General features: G+C 38.9%; 1 protein-coding gene across 1 annotated transcript in view; it reads left to right on the top strand.

Moving 5' to 3' along the window:
* The first annotated feature begins 86 nt into the window (after positions 1-86).
* The window catches only part of LOC141398666 (protein obstructor-E-like), a 505056-nt gene continuing 490709 nt past the window's right edge, over positions 87-14433 (top strand). Inside the window, exon 1 of the mRNA XM_073976192.1 lies at positions 87-248. The gene's annotated coding sequence lies outside the window, so the exon portion shown is untranslated. The remainder of the gene's footprint in view (positions 249-14433) is intronic.

Raw genomic sequence — 14433 nt, 5'->3', positions numbered from 1 at the left:
TTAATCTATTACAATACAATAATGTAAATAAGCCTTTCGTGTTTAATAACGGTAGTTTGTCAGAGTTTTTCGAAAAGTCGGAAGTGTTTTTTGGAAATTTGTGTTAAAAAGTTCAAAAATAATATAAAAAGTGAAGATTTAATAGAAAAAAATGTTGTGTGTTGTCCCCTAGTTTGTTTGCGAATTGTATTTTCGGTATATTTAGTGATGAACATGTTTTACGCCGCGATACTGTTATGGCAGACTGGGTAAGTGGATATGTTTTATGAAATAATTGGTTATATCTTTACATTTACAATATCTTTATTTTAAATTTTTCTCAAAAATTTTGTGTCCAAAGGGATGTTGTCATCCATCTTACTCCAGTAGCTCAAATCTCCGTGTCCAATAGGATTTGTTGAATTACAAGATATACATCGAAGTAATGATTTCAAACCTCAAGTATGCTTAGACGAAATTCGTTTCAGACATATTGAAGTTGATGTAAACCTGTCCTTCCGTCTGTCTGTCTGGTGCGCACCTTAGCACTGGAACGGATCAACCGATTTGGATCCTCCTCCTCAAATATTCCAAATATTTCGCAAAAGTGTTGCGTGCGATAACTCTAGAAGGGAATACCCGTCTTTCCGAAAGTTCAGACTTTGCTAAGGCCGCCATCAGACCATCTGCTTTTTCACATGTATGACATCAGCTGTTCTGTATATTAGTATACCCACCAAAGTGACAACATAAATGTGAATACATGTGAATAAGCAGATGGTCTGATGGCCGCCTAATCGTATTGTTTCTTCGAGACACAAATCAATTTAGAATATGGACTACTACTGTGTATCGGGATACCTCACAAGCTACTTACTTTTACAGTTATGAGTACTTTAAACGGTATGTTTTTTACATATGAGTTGTCACTTCTCCCATACATAATGTATATGCAAAGTGACAACTCATATGAAAAAAACATATCGTGTAAAGTACCCATTATAGCCTGACAACATATACAGTCAACCAAAAAATTCTACATACACCCTATAAATCTCGAGTTTTAAGGATAAGGAAACATTTTTATGATAATCCAAGTACATAGTTCTACTTCATATCCCTAATGGACAAAATTAAGTACAGCAAAAATATATTCCATAATACGAATAACGGTAAATTCTATAAAAATTAATAAAACAAATATTGAGATTACCGTAAAATTTATGGAATAAGCAATACAATTTTTTCATTTTATTGCTTTATCGAACGTCTTTTGGTTCTTAATTGGTGGATTAATTGCCGTTATTTAAGGTCAGACTTCACGTATAGCTCGTTAAAGCGGACCCTTGCAGATTTCTTTGAGTGTTTCAGTCTGGCAGTTATTAAAACCCCAAAAAATACACTAAGACTAATAATTTTGGGAACCTAGAGCGCTTCAAAGTTGTTCTTGTGGATAATATATGCTCCTAAGCTTCGCTAAATATAAGAATTCCTGAGTTTTCTCATAAAGCTTATAGTTTGCACAGCATCCCAAGGAGCAAATTACATGCGGTAGCCTTGAAATTACCTTGTAATAAGGTCTGATATAATTTTTGGACCTTAACTCAATAAGAAATTTGACCTGAAATAATCCACAAATATGTTCCTATTTTGACTATAATATCATGGGCAACCAGAGGCATTCGCTAAAGAAAAAAATTTAAAATTCGTATTGATTATTCCATAAATTTTACGGAAACATCCATATTTCATTGGGGTGTACGTACACTTTTTCCCTATTATTTTTTAATTTTTATAGATTTTAACGTTATTTGTACTATGGAATATATTTTTTTTGTTGTATCTAATTTTGTGGGGATTGGTAGTTCCTCTATCGGGACCCTCCCATCTGGCGAATTGGGGAAGCTTATCTTATCTCAGTAATAAGGCGGGTACCGGGGAAATAAAATACTCGGGGGTGATCAAAAACTAGCCTAAGGGACGGCAGCTGGTCCCTTAGTACCTTTGGCGAGCAGAAGCTGGATCAGCTGGTATGGTTACCACTGGATATCGGTCGGCGTGTCAGAAATTGAAAAACGGCGACTGAACAGCGGAGAGCGGATGACGGTCTTGAAGCAAGCGGTTCGCTATACAAACGTGTATCTAAACCTAGACGGGATGGCGTCTAAAAGCTGGCAGCCCCAGCCCCATCATAGGATACAACAGGCCAATCACCTGCTTATCCGAAACCAAACCTGATTAACGAAACACGTTGACGACTATTGGCACACGAATTCGGATTAGAATCGACAATAGAACGTAACAACGCTTAGGGAGACAGCGCGCTTAGCACAACTCGAGTATCAAATAGAAAGATTTTATATAGCCATTCTAGGCATCAGTGAGATGAGATGGTGCAATAGTAATAAAACAACATCCTCAGAGGGTAATACTATTTTACATAGCGACAAAGAGAATCGGTGTGAAAGCGGAGTAGGGTTCTTAATAGCAAAAAATGTTGCAAAATCACTTAAATCATGGACTCCTGTCTCTGATCGCATTATCATTATCTTACTGCAACACTACATAGCGTTCCGAAGAGGGATATACCTATCCTTATGGAGGACCTAAATGCAAAAATTGGTAGCAGCAATGATGTTTTGAGCCATATTATGGGAAAACATGCATTGGGATCAAAAAACAACAACGGTGAACGTTTTATTGAAGTCTGTCAAACTTTTGACTTGGTCATCGGTGGCTCATTGTTTCCACATAAAAACACACACAAATATACATGCACATCGCCAAACGGTATAACCAGGAACCAATAGACCACGAAACGGAGGCTTCAGCAGGAGCGAATAATATGTGAGAGCTTCACAAAATAATTGGGCAAATAGCAAACCAAAATATGTACAAAAACCAGATTATAAAAGACGAAATGGGACGACTGCTAACAACAACAGAAGAGCAAACCCGCAGATGGAGACAACACAATTTCCCTTGTTTTCAGAACTTTTTTTTACAATGTATCAGAGTTAATATATGTTCAAAACTATGGATATATTAATACTATCATATACTTTTGGGTGTATAATTTATCAAATAACCCACAACTACAGTGAATGTTATGTAATTCAGTGATATCACTTCGGTAAGACCAAAAGAAAGAGTATACAATCGGAAAACCTTAGAAATATCTTAACATTTAATTTTGTTGTTTACATGGAATGTTGTGGACCTTTCCTTTGTTTACTACTTCACAAAAGTTCAAAATCACGACTTCAATTTGCCACTCCAATTTTATTGAGTAATTTATGGAAGGAAAATGGGATTAGTAGAGAATTGATTTATGCAGATTTATGTCGCCCAATCGTACATCTGTCAATAGACTATATTGGCGTCCAATCGGCAGACTTCTCTTTTAGAAATTCTGGATTCCTATCGTGGATTTTCCCATAAATTGATCAGGAACTAGGAAAACTGTTGTCGTGCCAGTCTTGAATACTTTTAAAATGAAATTCTGGCTCCCAAAATTGTAGCAAAAATCCATAAACACAATTTTTCCCAATCTACATTTTTTATACTCTCATCGAAATAATGGTTTTAGTGCCAAAGTATGTTTGGAAGAAATCTGTTTCAGAAAATTGGGAGTCCACTTAGCTATGTTCGTCCGTCTGGATAGCTGACTGGATAACACGATAATTCTAGAAAAGATCAACCGATTCGGTCCAAAATTTGGCCTGCGTTATATTTTGTCCAAATATCGATCCACTCTTTCAATAACCTTCCACAGAGTATTTCAAAAATTTTCGGAGAAGTGCAGTTTAAGACCTCTCTGTATAATTAGTAAATATACCTGCGTAAGTTTAAGACATCAGTAGTCATGGCTTCACTTCCTTTATGCTAATAATTTAGTTATAAGTAAAAATATGAAATAAATAAATTAATTAATAAATAAAAAGACCTCTCTGGAAACGCTTTGCTTTTTTGCAATAATTGTTCTCGGGGCCCCTATTACTACAAGTTGTTGTCAGGGACAAGTCCATAGTTCCAGAGAAAATGGTCCGAAAGCTGTAGGGAACACCTACGGCCATCATGTGTTGTGGCTGGTGCGCACGACAACTTTCGAACGGGATATGGCTTTGGTCCAAACATTATTTATAGCAATATTTCTGCGAGCCTTATATAAAGTTCGTATCTGTTGATTTTCGGTCTATTCCTTCTGAAAATCTGGGGCAGAGATAATTCTTTTTGGGGATGAAAACCGTTGATGAGTATATTAAGAATCCCGAAAGACAGATCCACCGCTAATCGAACTTCCGAGTTATGGCGTGATGAAGATTCTGCTGAAGATTTTGTAAGGCATCTGAAATTATTATAATATCATTGTTAACTATTGTTTTAGCTTACTTATGAGATGGCATGTCTTCAGTCAAATCGAATAAGGATTATTTTCGTAGAGCATTTCGACCTTCTAACTCGCTTCCTTCGAAGTCCTCTTCGTTCCTTATTTTAAGAACGGCTATAAAAGTATCACAAGATGACGTTTTTCAGCTCCGAAATGTTCGGCACAAATGTCGCTTAGAAAATTTTAGGTACGACTCTCATTGACAACTCATCGATTTTGTCGCGTTTTCATGGTCATTTTTGACATTTACCCGGTTTTGTTTAGAAAAAGACTATATTTTGTTTTTTGTATATCTGTTATTTATTGGTTGTTCGAATATACAGACTATACGAAAACACAAAACATAGCTTCTGAGCCAAAACAGGGTAAATGTCAAAAATGACCATGAAAACGCGACAAAATCGATTAGTTGTCAACGATATTCGTACCTAAAATTTTCTCAGCGAAAATTCGACTCACGGGGGATCTGTCCTTCGGGATTCTTAATATACTCACCAAGGGCTTTCATCCCCAAAAGGAATTATCTGTGCCCCAAAATTTCGTTTCACAGTGGAATTTGTAATTGTTATGATGTTCAAAATAGTTCATCACAAAAACGTGTTAGAGACTATATTCTTACTGCTCTTATCAAAAATTCCAAAAACAAAAGATCACAAGAATCTTTTTTCTAGATTTTGTTTATAAGCCAAAGTATTGGAGGTAATATGCTACAAACGTTCAATAAATACAAATAAACGTCTTGTTCTAAAATTACCAATAAACGCTTAATGAATTACTACGAATAAACAAATCAATCAATGATATAAAAACCTTATGTATCGATAAAATAAGATATAATTTTCTTGTAGAAGCCCTATGCTCCCAAGTGGAACAATAAGGGAATACAAAAATTGTTTATTAGGGATATGAAATAGAACTATGTACTTGGATTTTCATAAAAATGTTTCCTTACCCTTAAAACTCGAGATTTATAGGGTGTATGTAGATTTTTTGGTTGACTGTAGCTATCGGTAGAGCCAACTGATTCTTTAATTCCTGTTGTATATAGTATAGGCATATGATTTATATGCATTCTAACCTTCCAATAGAATGAATAATTGTCAGCATACAATCTATAAAATTAACTGTAAGCAGTTACAACTATCTGTTTTAAATCTACAACCAGCTGAGTTCCGTTTTCTGAGACATGTGCGAACATATTTAAATGTCATAGTATCATCTTATTGTAACAACAGACAACACCATTGTACGTACATCTGGAGCTATTAAGTTGCAAGTTTGAATAAAGAAAACGATAGTTGTAGAGTAGTTGTGTATGCACGTAGGTTTGGAGTTATAGTGTGTCAGTAATAACAAATTCTGTTATCTGATCTTTGTTGATCTGCCAGTCAGACGTTTTTCTGTTCATTAAAAAAGGAGTGAATCTCACGGTCTTGAAGGTCGTTTTTATTTATTTGTATGTAGTTATTTTTGTTTTTCTTTGTGCAAAACGATGCTTTTGCATGTGAATTACTTTTGTTTGCCGTAATAACTGTATAATTATTGCATGTTGTTGAACAAAAAAAAAAAAAAAAAAAAAAAAAAATGAATTTTTACAATAAGAATTTACTGAAGAAAAAATGAATTGTATTACGGAAATGGGGGAGGTCAATATCATGTTTGAGTTGTTTCAGTGGTTGTACTTGAAATATCTGTGATTTCTTTAATTTATTTAAAGAATTGTAATTTTTGGTGCTAGATTAGCAAAGTGGGTTTTGGATTTATTTTGTAATTAAATAATTACGAAAAAAATATAATATCAATAATAGAAGCACTTTTCGTACGCTTTTTGAAGTACTCTTCTAAATCACCCTATACCAAATTTCAGGATTTTAGCTCCATTCGTTCACCCAATATCAAATGTACTAAATTTGGTACCAATCGAAAACAATGTCATTGTAAGACAGGTTTGGAAAGAAATTGTGGATGAGGCCAAGCTGTCAGCAATAATTGTGACATAGACGAATACCTTGAGGCGCTTGCCATCTCAGTTCAAACTGGAGGTAATGAACTTGAGATCGTCAATGGACTCTATCCGACATCAGCATGAGGGAGATAGCATTCATCGGTTATCTTGAAAGATGGTTTTAACAACGAGCCCAAGATCACAGAAAAGATCGACGTTTCTGAAGTGGTCCATAGTATTAGCTCCCTAGACACCACCATAGTCAGTTCTTCGCTTATAGCCATAATATTGCAAACACCTGCGGTCCTTATTCCTGATCACATCCTAATAGTATTCACTGTGGAGAAGCCTTGCGATTTGCAAATAATTGTGACCAACTGCGGCAATCCTGTCCGGATGGCTAATGGAATACAACTTTGCACTCATAAACCAGGAAACCTATCTGGCACCCGAAGAACGACTGAAATATAAGCAATAGCAGTCCTATGGCGGCCTGTGGATTCAGAGGTACCTTCGACCGAGGGCCGTCACCTCAACAAGTATGGGCGACTCATCATGAGCTTTGGCATTTAGCCCTTGGCAATGACCAGAGGGGTATATCGATGGCCGAGAAACAAATCACCGACATCATAACTTCTAACCGCCGCACTTTCCTGAGCATTGGACAAGGAAATTGGCAAGGATTCAGAGAATTTGCCTGTTGTTGTTGTTGTTGTAACAGTGCTTGTTATTATGTTTGTATGTTCGTTCTTCTGTTCAATCTGGCTCTGGGTCTATCTCCAGTTCCAGGAAAGTGACCACAGATCCACTGGGTTTAGATGAGTAGGTTTGGCTGGGCAGTTGAAAAGGTGTTTTGTGTCGTGCGGGCCTATGCCACATACTGGGCAGTCGTAGTTGATCTAAAACTACTCTAGTTTGTCGTGGCAGCTGACGCTCCTCAGCTGCAATAGATAGGGGATGTATTTCGAGGACTTTATTCACACTATAATTGCTTAAGGCCTTGGCAACTGCATCCGTGTGAATACAATTTAAACCTGTTTGATACGCTTGTTGATCTAGGGGTCCCTCCTGTATCGTTGGACCTCTCCCTCTAGAGCATGGATATCCTTCCTGATCTGCCTGAATGTGTCGAGCCTACCCACAAGATGGTGATTGGGATGGCTCACACGGTAACATCCAAGCAGGTACTGCAACGAAAGCATCTCATTGTGTTGCTTTGCTGGAAGAATTTTTGCCTCCTCATGTAGATGGTCCACTGAAGATTTGAGGAGGCATCCTGTTGCTGTTCTCAGTGCGGCATTCTGGAAAGTTTGAATCTTTCCAATTCATATGACATAATCTCAGGGACCAGACTGGCGCCGCATAGCTTACCACAGACCGACCTATTGCGTTACATGTGGTCAACAATGTTTCTTTATCTGCACCCTAAGTGCTGCCGGCTAGGGACTTGAGGACCTTGTTCCTACTTTTCAGTTTGTCGTAGATAGCTGTGGCGTGCGCGCACGACGTGAAAGCAGTGTCGAATGTGACCCCTAAAATTTTGGGGCAGTTTGTGTTCGGAATTCTGCTACCGTCGACCACGACATTCATTCTCTTCCAAACTGCGCTGTCCATGTGGTGAACAGAGTGGCTGTTGATTTTGTGGCGGAAATCTGCATATTCCTCGAATGGAAAAAGGTGGTAAGATCGGTTAAATAGTTGTTTAGTCTCTCACAGATGTCATCAGGATGGGTACACGACGCCAGGATCGTGCAATCATCCGCATACGTTACGATCTCGATGCCGTCTGGATGGGGCGGAATACCGGAGGGGTAGAGGTTAAACAGTTCCGGAGATATCACCCCACCTTGGCCAACTCCCTGTTTCACTCTACGGGGTTTGGACTTCTTGTTCCTGAATTCCACGTACGACTGCCGTCCACACATATAATTGACTATCTAACGTTTCAAGCGTGGCCGGAGGGTTGTCTGCTCAATGTCCTCAAACAGCGTGGAGTGCCAGACTGTATAAGTCAAGCGCCACCATCACTGTTCTATTACACTGTTCTATTGTCAGTCACCGCTTCTGACTGCTACCATTCCTTAAGATTCGGATAGTTGAGATAATTTAACAAGTGCCTTCAATCTATCATTAGCCACCCATATTTTACCAGAAGCCTGGAAAGTTGGTACTTTGGTCTCGCTAATGAAGCCAGGCAAGGATGCCAGCATAGGTGAATGTTACAAGTCGACTCCTTCTTATCCGCAGTAGCAAAGATTCTCTAGGCACTACTCTTCCCTATGATGCAAAAAAGTTTTCCAGTTGCCCAACATCAGCGTAGATTCCGGAAAATGCTTAGCATCACAACAGCTTTACGCAACATATTCACACTTATCAGTCGAGGTCTGCACACGAGTGCAGCCGCATCAATTCATATTGGACCCGAATTAATGGGACGATACTCAACACATGCCCTGCAGATGGATTGGAACCGCTCGATACGTTGAATTTGTTTAACTGCCCAGTTAACCCTACTCACCTGTCACCTGATTCTTTATGAACGCAGCCAGTCCAGGCTTGAGAATTTTTGAATCTGGACACAGAGAGACCAGAACCAGATAACTGAATAAAATATACGAGCAACCTATTTGCGTTGCTACAAAAACTAGGAAATAAGGTTATAACGTTTGAGGACACCAACTATGGCGATGCGCCAATTAATTCTGTCAGCAATTCTTCCATATCCCACCGCAGAAGTGAAAACCGTTATCTATAAGGCAAAAACATCGAAAAATCATGGCATCGATGGCATCACAGTCATTTCAGCGACTTTTGTCGACGATAATCTGGCTTCGGTTTCAGTGGATACACACAAATCCTTCAGGATGGATGGCCGACCAAAACTTGATCGGAAAGGCTCACACCACCTCAACCAGCTTTGCGACTCTGTTGGTAAAGAAGAAGAGGGACTATTGCAGATCGATGAACTACCTCAGGAAGTACATAGGCTGGGAACAATCGTCCATTTTGATGGGAGAAATCAAATTAAGCAGCATCAATCTCAGAGTGATGGGCAAGTTTGAAAGAAAAAATCCTCAATGACGCAGATGAAATCTTGAAATGAATACGCCTTCACTCATCCCGATGAACACAGACCCCAACATCGACTCCTATAGCCCCTAAAGAGGCGATAGTTGTTTGACTCACAACTCTTCGAAGGATTCACCTCTTCTGACTTCAACTCCCTCTTCAAACAACGGAGTCCCCCTCAAAGTCGAGGGAGCTGAAGACAAAAAGATGAATCAACTCCAGATAAATTCAAATATGCAGAAGGTTTGGTAGTGTGAGCCGGAATTGACCCCTGTACGTGTGGGTCCTATCACAAGCAACTCTTCTTCATCTAAACTACAAACCTTCTACCTCCTCTATTGGCTATCAAAAGAGTGAGAACCGGAAAGACATCCAAGCTCAGTCAGCCTCTCAAGCTAAACTGAGCCAAAAAGGTATCTTCCGGATCTTCTCTTAGCGGCGCTAGACAAAAGACAGGCAGACCAATGTTACCAGATGTACTTCGAGTAGCAGTCATCGATAGATCTGACCCTAAAGGCAACTCGGCGACAATCGATGTCTGCTAATTAAAGAATGTCTACGTGATGTTATGTTCGCGGGCTATGGGGAACCTCCCAAATACATGCAGTTCGGTAGCGTTGCCCCCTACAGTGGAATCAAGGTCGTCTGTTGCGAAAATAAGGAATCTCTAGACTTCCTTATCAACACACACTTCCCGATGTTAGGAAGTTTTCATTCGCAGACGACTGCACGATCATGTCGTCTGCGGTAGACACTTATTTACGGAAAGACGTTTAGTCATCTTGCCTTCAAAATACCCTACATCTATATTTTCCTCCTGAACTCAAGTCCGAGTTGGAAATCTTTGTCGATATCCGAACAATTGCGACAATTGAGCAACTCAAAATACTGCAAGGCGCATTTGATACCTTGTTTAATTTCGCGACCACACAGCATATGTATATTAAAGCCAAAGTCCTGAATAAGCTTTTGCAGGGATCTGCGGAGGAATTGTGGTTAGTCTCTGCATTTTGAGCCACACCGTTTTTATGTTATTTGCAGATGACCCAAAATTGTGCGCTCAGGATTCCTACTGCATGTGTTATGATGTCCATCGTGGGCAGTGAGGAAACAAGAATATTGTCCGCACATCACCATAATGTTTTGCTTGCTAGACACTTAATTTTGGCTTGACACCTGAATAGTCACCACATCTACCGCTTTGTGGTTCATCAATAGTAGCCGGTACGACCTAAATAAAGTCCTTTATAAACATCCTCCAACAACCGACGACAGTGAAAGGCTCGTTCCCAGACCTACTAGAACTACTACTAATTTAGGTCAGCATACAATTCTGAATTGCTATCAATCGACTGTCGACTCAGTGTACTTGAACCTCATGTTTGCTCGCTTTGGACCTCTGGGTTAGACCAGTGAAAGTGGTCTGTTTTTTTCGAAGACCGCATTCACACGATAGTTGAAAGTTGGTAGTTTGGTCTCGCTAATGAAGCCAGGCAAGGATGCCAGCATAGGTGATTCTTACATGTCGATCTCCTTCTTATCCTCAGGCACTTATCTCTAGGCACTACTCTTCCCAATGATGCGAAAAAGTTTCCCAGTTGCCCAACATCAGCGTAGATTCCGGAAAATGCACAGCACCATAACTAATTACCTCAGAATATATGTGAATGGTGTACAATTCTGAATTGCTATCAATCGACTGTCGACTCAGTGCAATTGACCCACATGTCTGCGCGCTTTGGACCTATGGGTTAGACCAGTGAAAGTGGCCTGTTTTCTTCGAAGACCGCATTCACACGATAGTTGTTTATGGTATCGGCCACTGCATCTGCGTGACTGCTATTTTAACCTGCGTGATAGGCCACTGCATTTGTGTTATTGCTATTTTAACCTGCGTGATAGGCTTGTTACTTTAGGGGTTCTCTCATGCAACGTTGGATCTATTTTTCTAGATTATGAAGATCCTTCCTGACATGCCTGGATGGGGGTGGTTCTATCCAACATATGGTGATTGCAACGAAAGCCAAACCGCCAAGATCGTAAATTCCGCATACTCAATGTCATATTGAGGGGGTGGGATACAGGATAGTTAGAGGTTAAATAGCTCCCGCGGTTCCATTGGGGAACTCCTTTTTCCATCCACGGGGTTTGGACGTCTTGTTCCCGAATTCCAGGTACGACTGGCGTCCACACATATAATTGATTATCCAACGTTTCAGACTTGACCGGAGGGTTGTCTGCTCAATGTCCTTAAACAGCGTGGAGTGCTTGAAAGTATCAAAGGCATTTGATTTGTTGACCGCCACCATCACTGTTCTACCACACGGCTTGTTCTGGCTAAGTCTTCTTCGCTACGGGCGACAGCGATTCCGCTTCGCTGACATTTCTGCCTGGCTTCAGTAGCGGGACTACCCTGCCATTTCTAGACTTTGTGAACAATGAGAGCGGCTAGCGACATGTTGAGAGCTTTAGTGAATTAATCCACTCGAGGCTCATTCAGCTCTTTCAGCATTACCATGGAGATTCTAAGAGGGTCCAACGCTTTGGATGATTTTGCGTTCCTGATGACAATCGCAACATCATCCATTGTAAATTGTGGTGGTTAGAGTTTCTGGTCGGGAATTCTCGGCCCGGGATTTCCCGGGAATTCCCGAAATTTTTTGAAAGGGATTTCCCGGGATATTTTTTTGAAATTCCCGGGAATACGGGTATTTGTATTTTTATGTATAAGTCATGTATATTTTTATACTTTCCACCAAAAAATGGAGGGTATAATTAAATTTGTCATTCCGTTTGTAACACTTCGAAATATTCATCGGGGACCCTATAAAATATATATATTCTTGATCATGGTAAAATGCTATGTCGATATAACCATTTCCGTCGGTCCGTCCGTCCGCTCGTCTGTTGAAATCATGATACAGCTCGCAATATTTTGAAGGTTGTGGCCTCAATATTCCTCCGAAATGGCTGAAATTTGGTATTAAGTCTTCATTTGGGGTATAAAACTGTCGATATGTGGGTATAGGTCCATGTCTTCATATAGCCCCCATAGAACGGTACCTCCCGATTTTCGGTATTTTGAAAGTTGTGGCCTCAATATCCCACCGAAATGACTGAAATTTGGTATTTAGTCTTCGTTGGGGTTACTTCACTTTCCCTTCTAATTTTGTATAGGTTCACGCCTTCATATAGCCCCTATAAAACGGTACCTTCCGACTTTCGTAATTCTGAAGGTTGTGACGTCAATATCCCACCGAAATGACTGACCGAAATGACTATGGGGTTATAAAATATTCCAGAATAGAATTATTAGTATTGGTCCACGACTTCCTATATCCCTCATGGAAGCATACCTTTTGATTTTTGGTATTTTTTTAGGTTTTAGCCATATTATCTTATAGAAATATTGGTATTTGTCTTCTTCATATACGAAAGGAAACTAAGTGTTCCATTTTACATCAATACAACTCGTGGTGGAGGGTATAACAAGTTCGGCCCAGCCGAACTTAACGCCGTTTTCACTTGTTTGCCTTATTTGTTTATTTTATTTATTTATTTAATATTGGCAATATAATGGAGTCGCGATAATTCGTGCCCCGATTATACGTAATTGCGGGTCCATTGTAAAAATCGCGGTAATTCGTATAAAATATATACATTTGGGTTCTCTCGATAATTGGTTTTTTTCTCTGGAATTCGAACCTCTCATAATTCTATATTTTTAGTTGATTACGGCAAAGAATAGAAGCATTCTGAACTTTTTGAAGCCATTTCCTTGTTGTTCTAGTCTATACTTTTATTGATAGCGTTCTTGAAGTATACCCAGCAAAATTTGACGGAAGGGGTTCTTTGCGATGACGTGATTTCATGTCATCTTTTGCATTGGTTCAAAGGAAGTCGTGAAAGATCCGATCTTTTCATCAGCATTTGTACCCATTCCATCGATCCAATAGAGATGATGTTTGTGTTTTTATTTACACACCTGTTTATTTTCATTTTGGTATGTTCCAGTACTGCAAAAATCTACTAATTTTTACTATTTTTTCCGATAACATAAAGGAAAAATTGTTATCGTAGTAAAAATAAGTAGATTCTTGCAGTTTCTGGAACAGACCAAAGTTGTTAGAACTGTCGTCGTGATGTTGTCTTACATTTCCTGCATATCAAACAACTAAAACTTCTAAACAATTGGTATTATATGAAGTCCCAACCATCTGGCTAAAAATAGAATCGGACTGCACACATTGCTATTTTAAAAGTTCCCTTGTCTGTTCTAAATCTGACATAGAATGAAATCAATCAAATCTCGCTTCTTGGAATTTGAAAAAAAAGTCCGAAACGAAAAGGAACAACAATCTGAAAATAAAGAAGAAACTACTTTTGGAAAGAAACAATTAAAAATAAATTAATTAAGCATAAATGGTATTTTCCATAAAAAGTCTCTCCTCCCCGTTCGTTACATTTTGTTCTTAGAGATCCCTAAAGCAAGCCGGGTTGTAGATCCCTACATATTTCCGTCACTAAACAAAAGAGTATAAATTACCAAAATGTTGTTATAAAATAACAAAATTATAAAATAAAAGTAATTTACGAAATAAAAATACTTAAAGGAGTGCATTTGGAGTCCATGTTGAAATCTGAACTGGTGATGGGAAGATAATTGAAAAAACCTTTTGTAAGATGAAAGAATATCAGTTGCGGAGAACGGAGGAAGTAATCTTTTGCGTTGCAGCGGTGGTGATTAAATTGCAATTTTGGATGTAAACTTTTGAAAAACTAAACTGATAAATTAATTGTAGCTATTTCATGAATTCGTTTGAATTAATAAAGAGTTTTGTTTTTCATGAAAACCATATTTCAATACAGCATTTCCATTTTCCAAACAAGACATGAAAATTTCATGCCAAGGGGTTGGTGAAAATGACATGTCAACGCATTGGTTAAAATGACATGCTTAGGATCCAGAAAAGAACGTCATCTTTTGGAGTCCACGCTCATATAAAATTCATCGATGAAGATGCTAAAAAGATGACATGCCAGATCACTT

This window comes from Musca autumnalis, unplaced genomic scaffold, assembly GCF_047663935.1.
Source record: "Musca autumnalis isolate F117 unplaced genomic scaffold, ASM4766393v1 scaffold_3, whole genome shotgun sequence".
NCBI lineage: Eukaryota > Metazoa > Arthropoda > Insecta > Diptera > Muscidae > Musca > Musca autumnalis.
The sequence above is the reverse complement of the archived record's forward strand: the minus strand, read 5'-3'. Positions and strand labels throughout refer to the sequence as shown.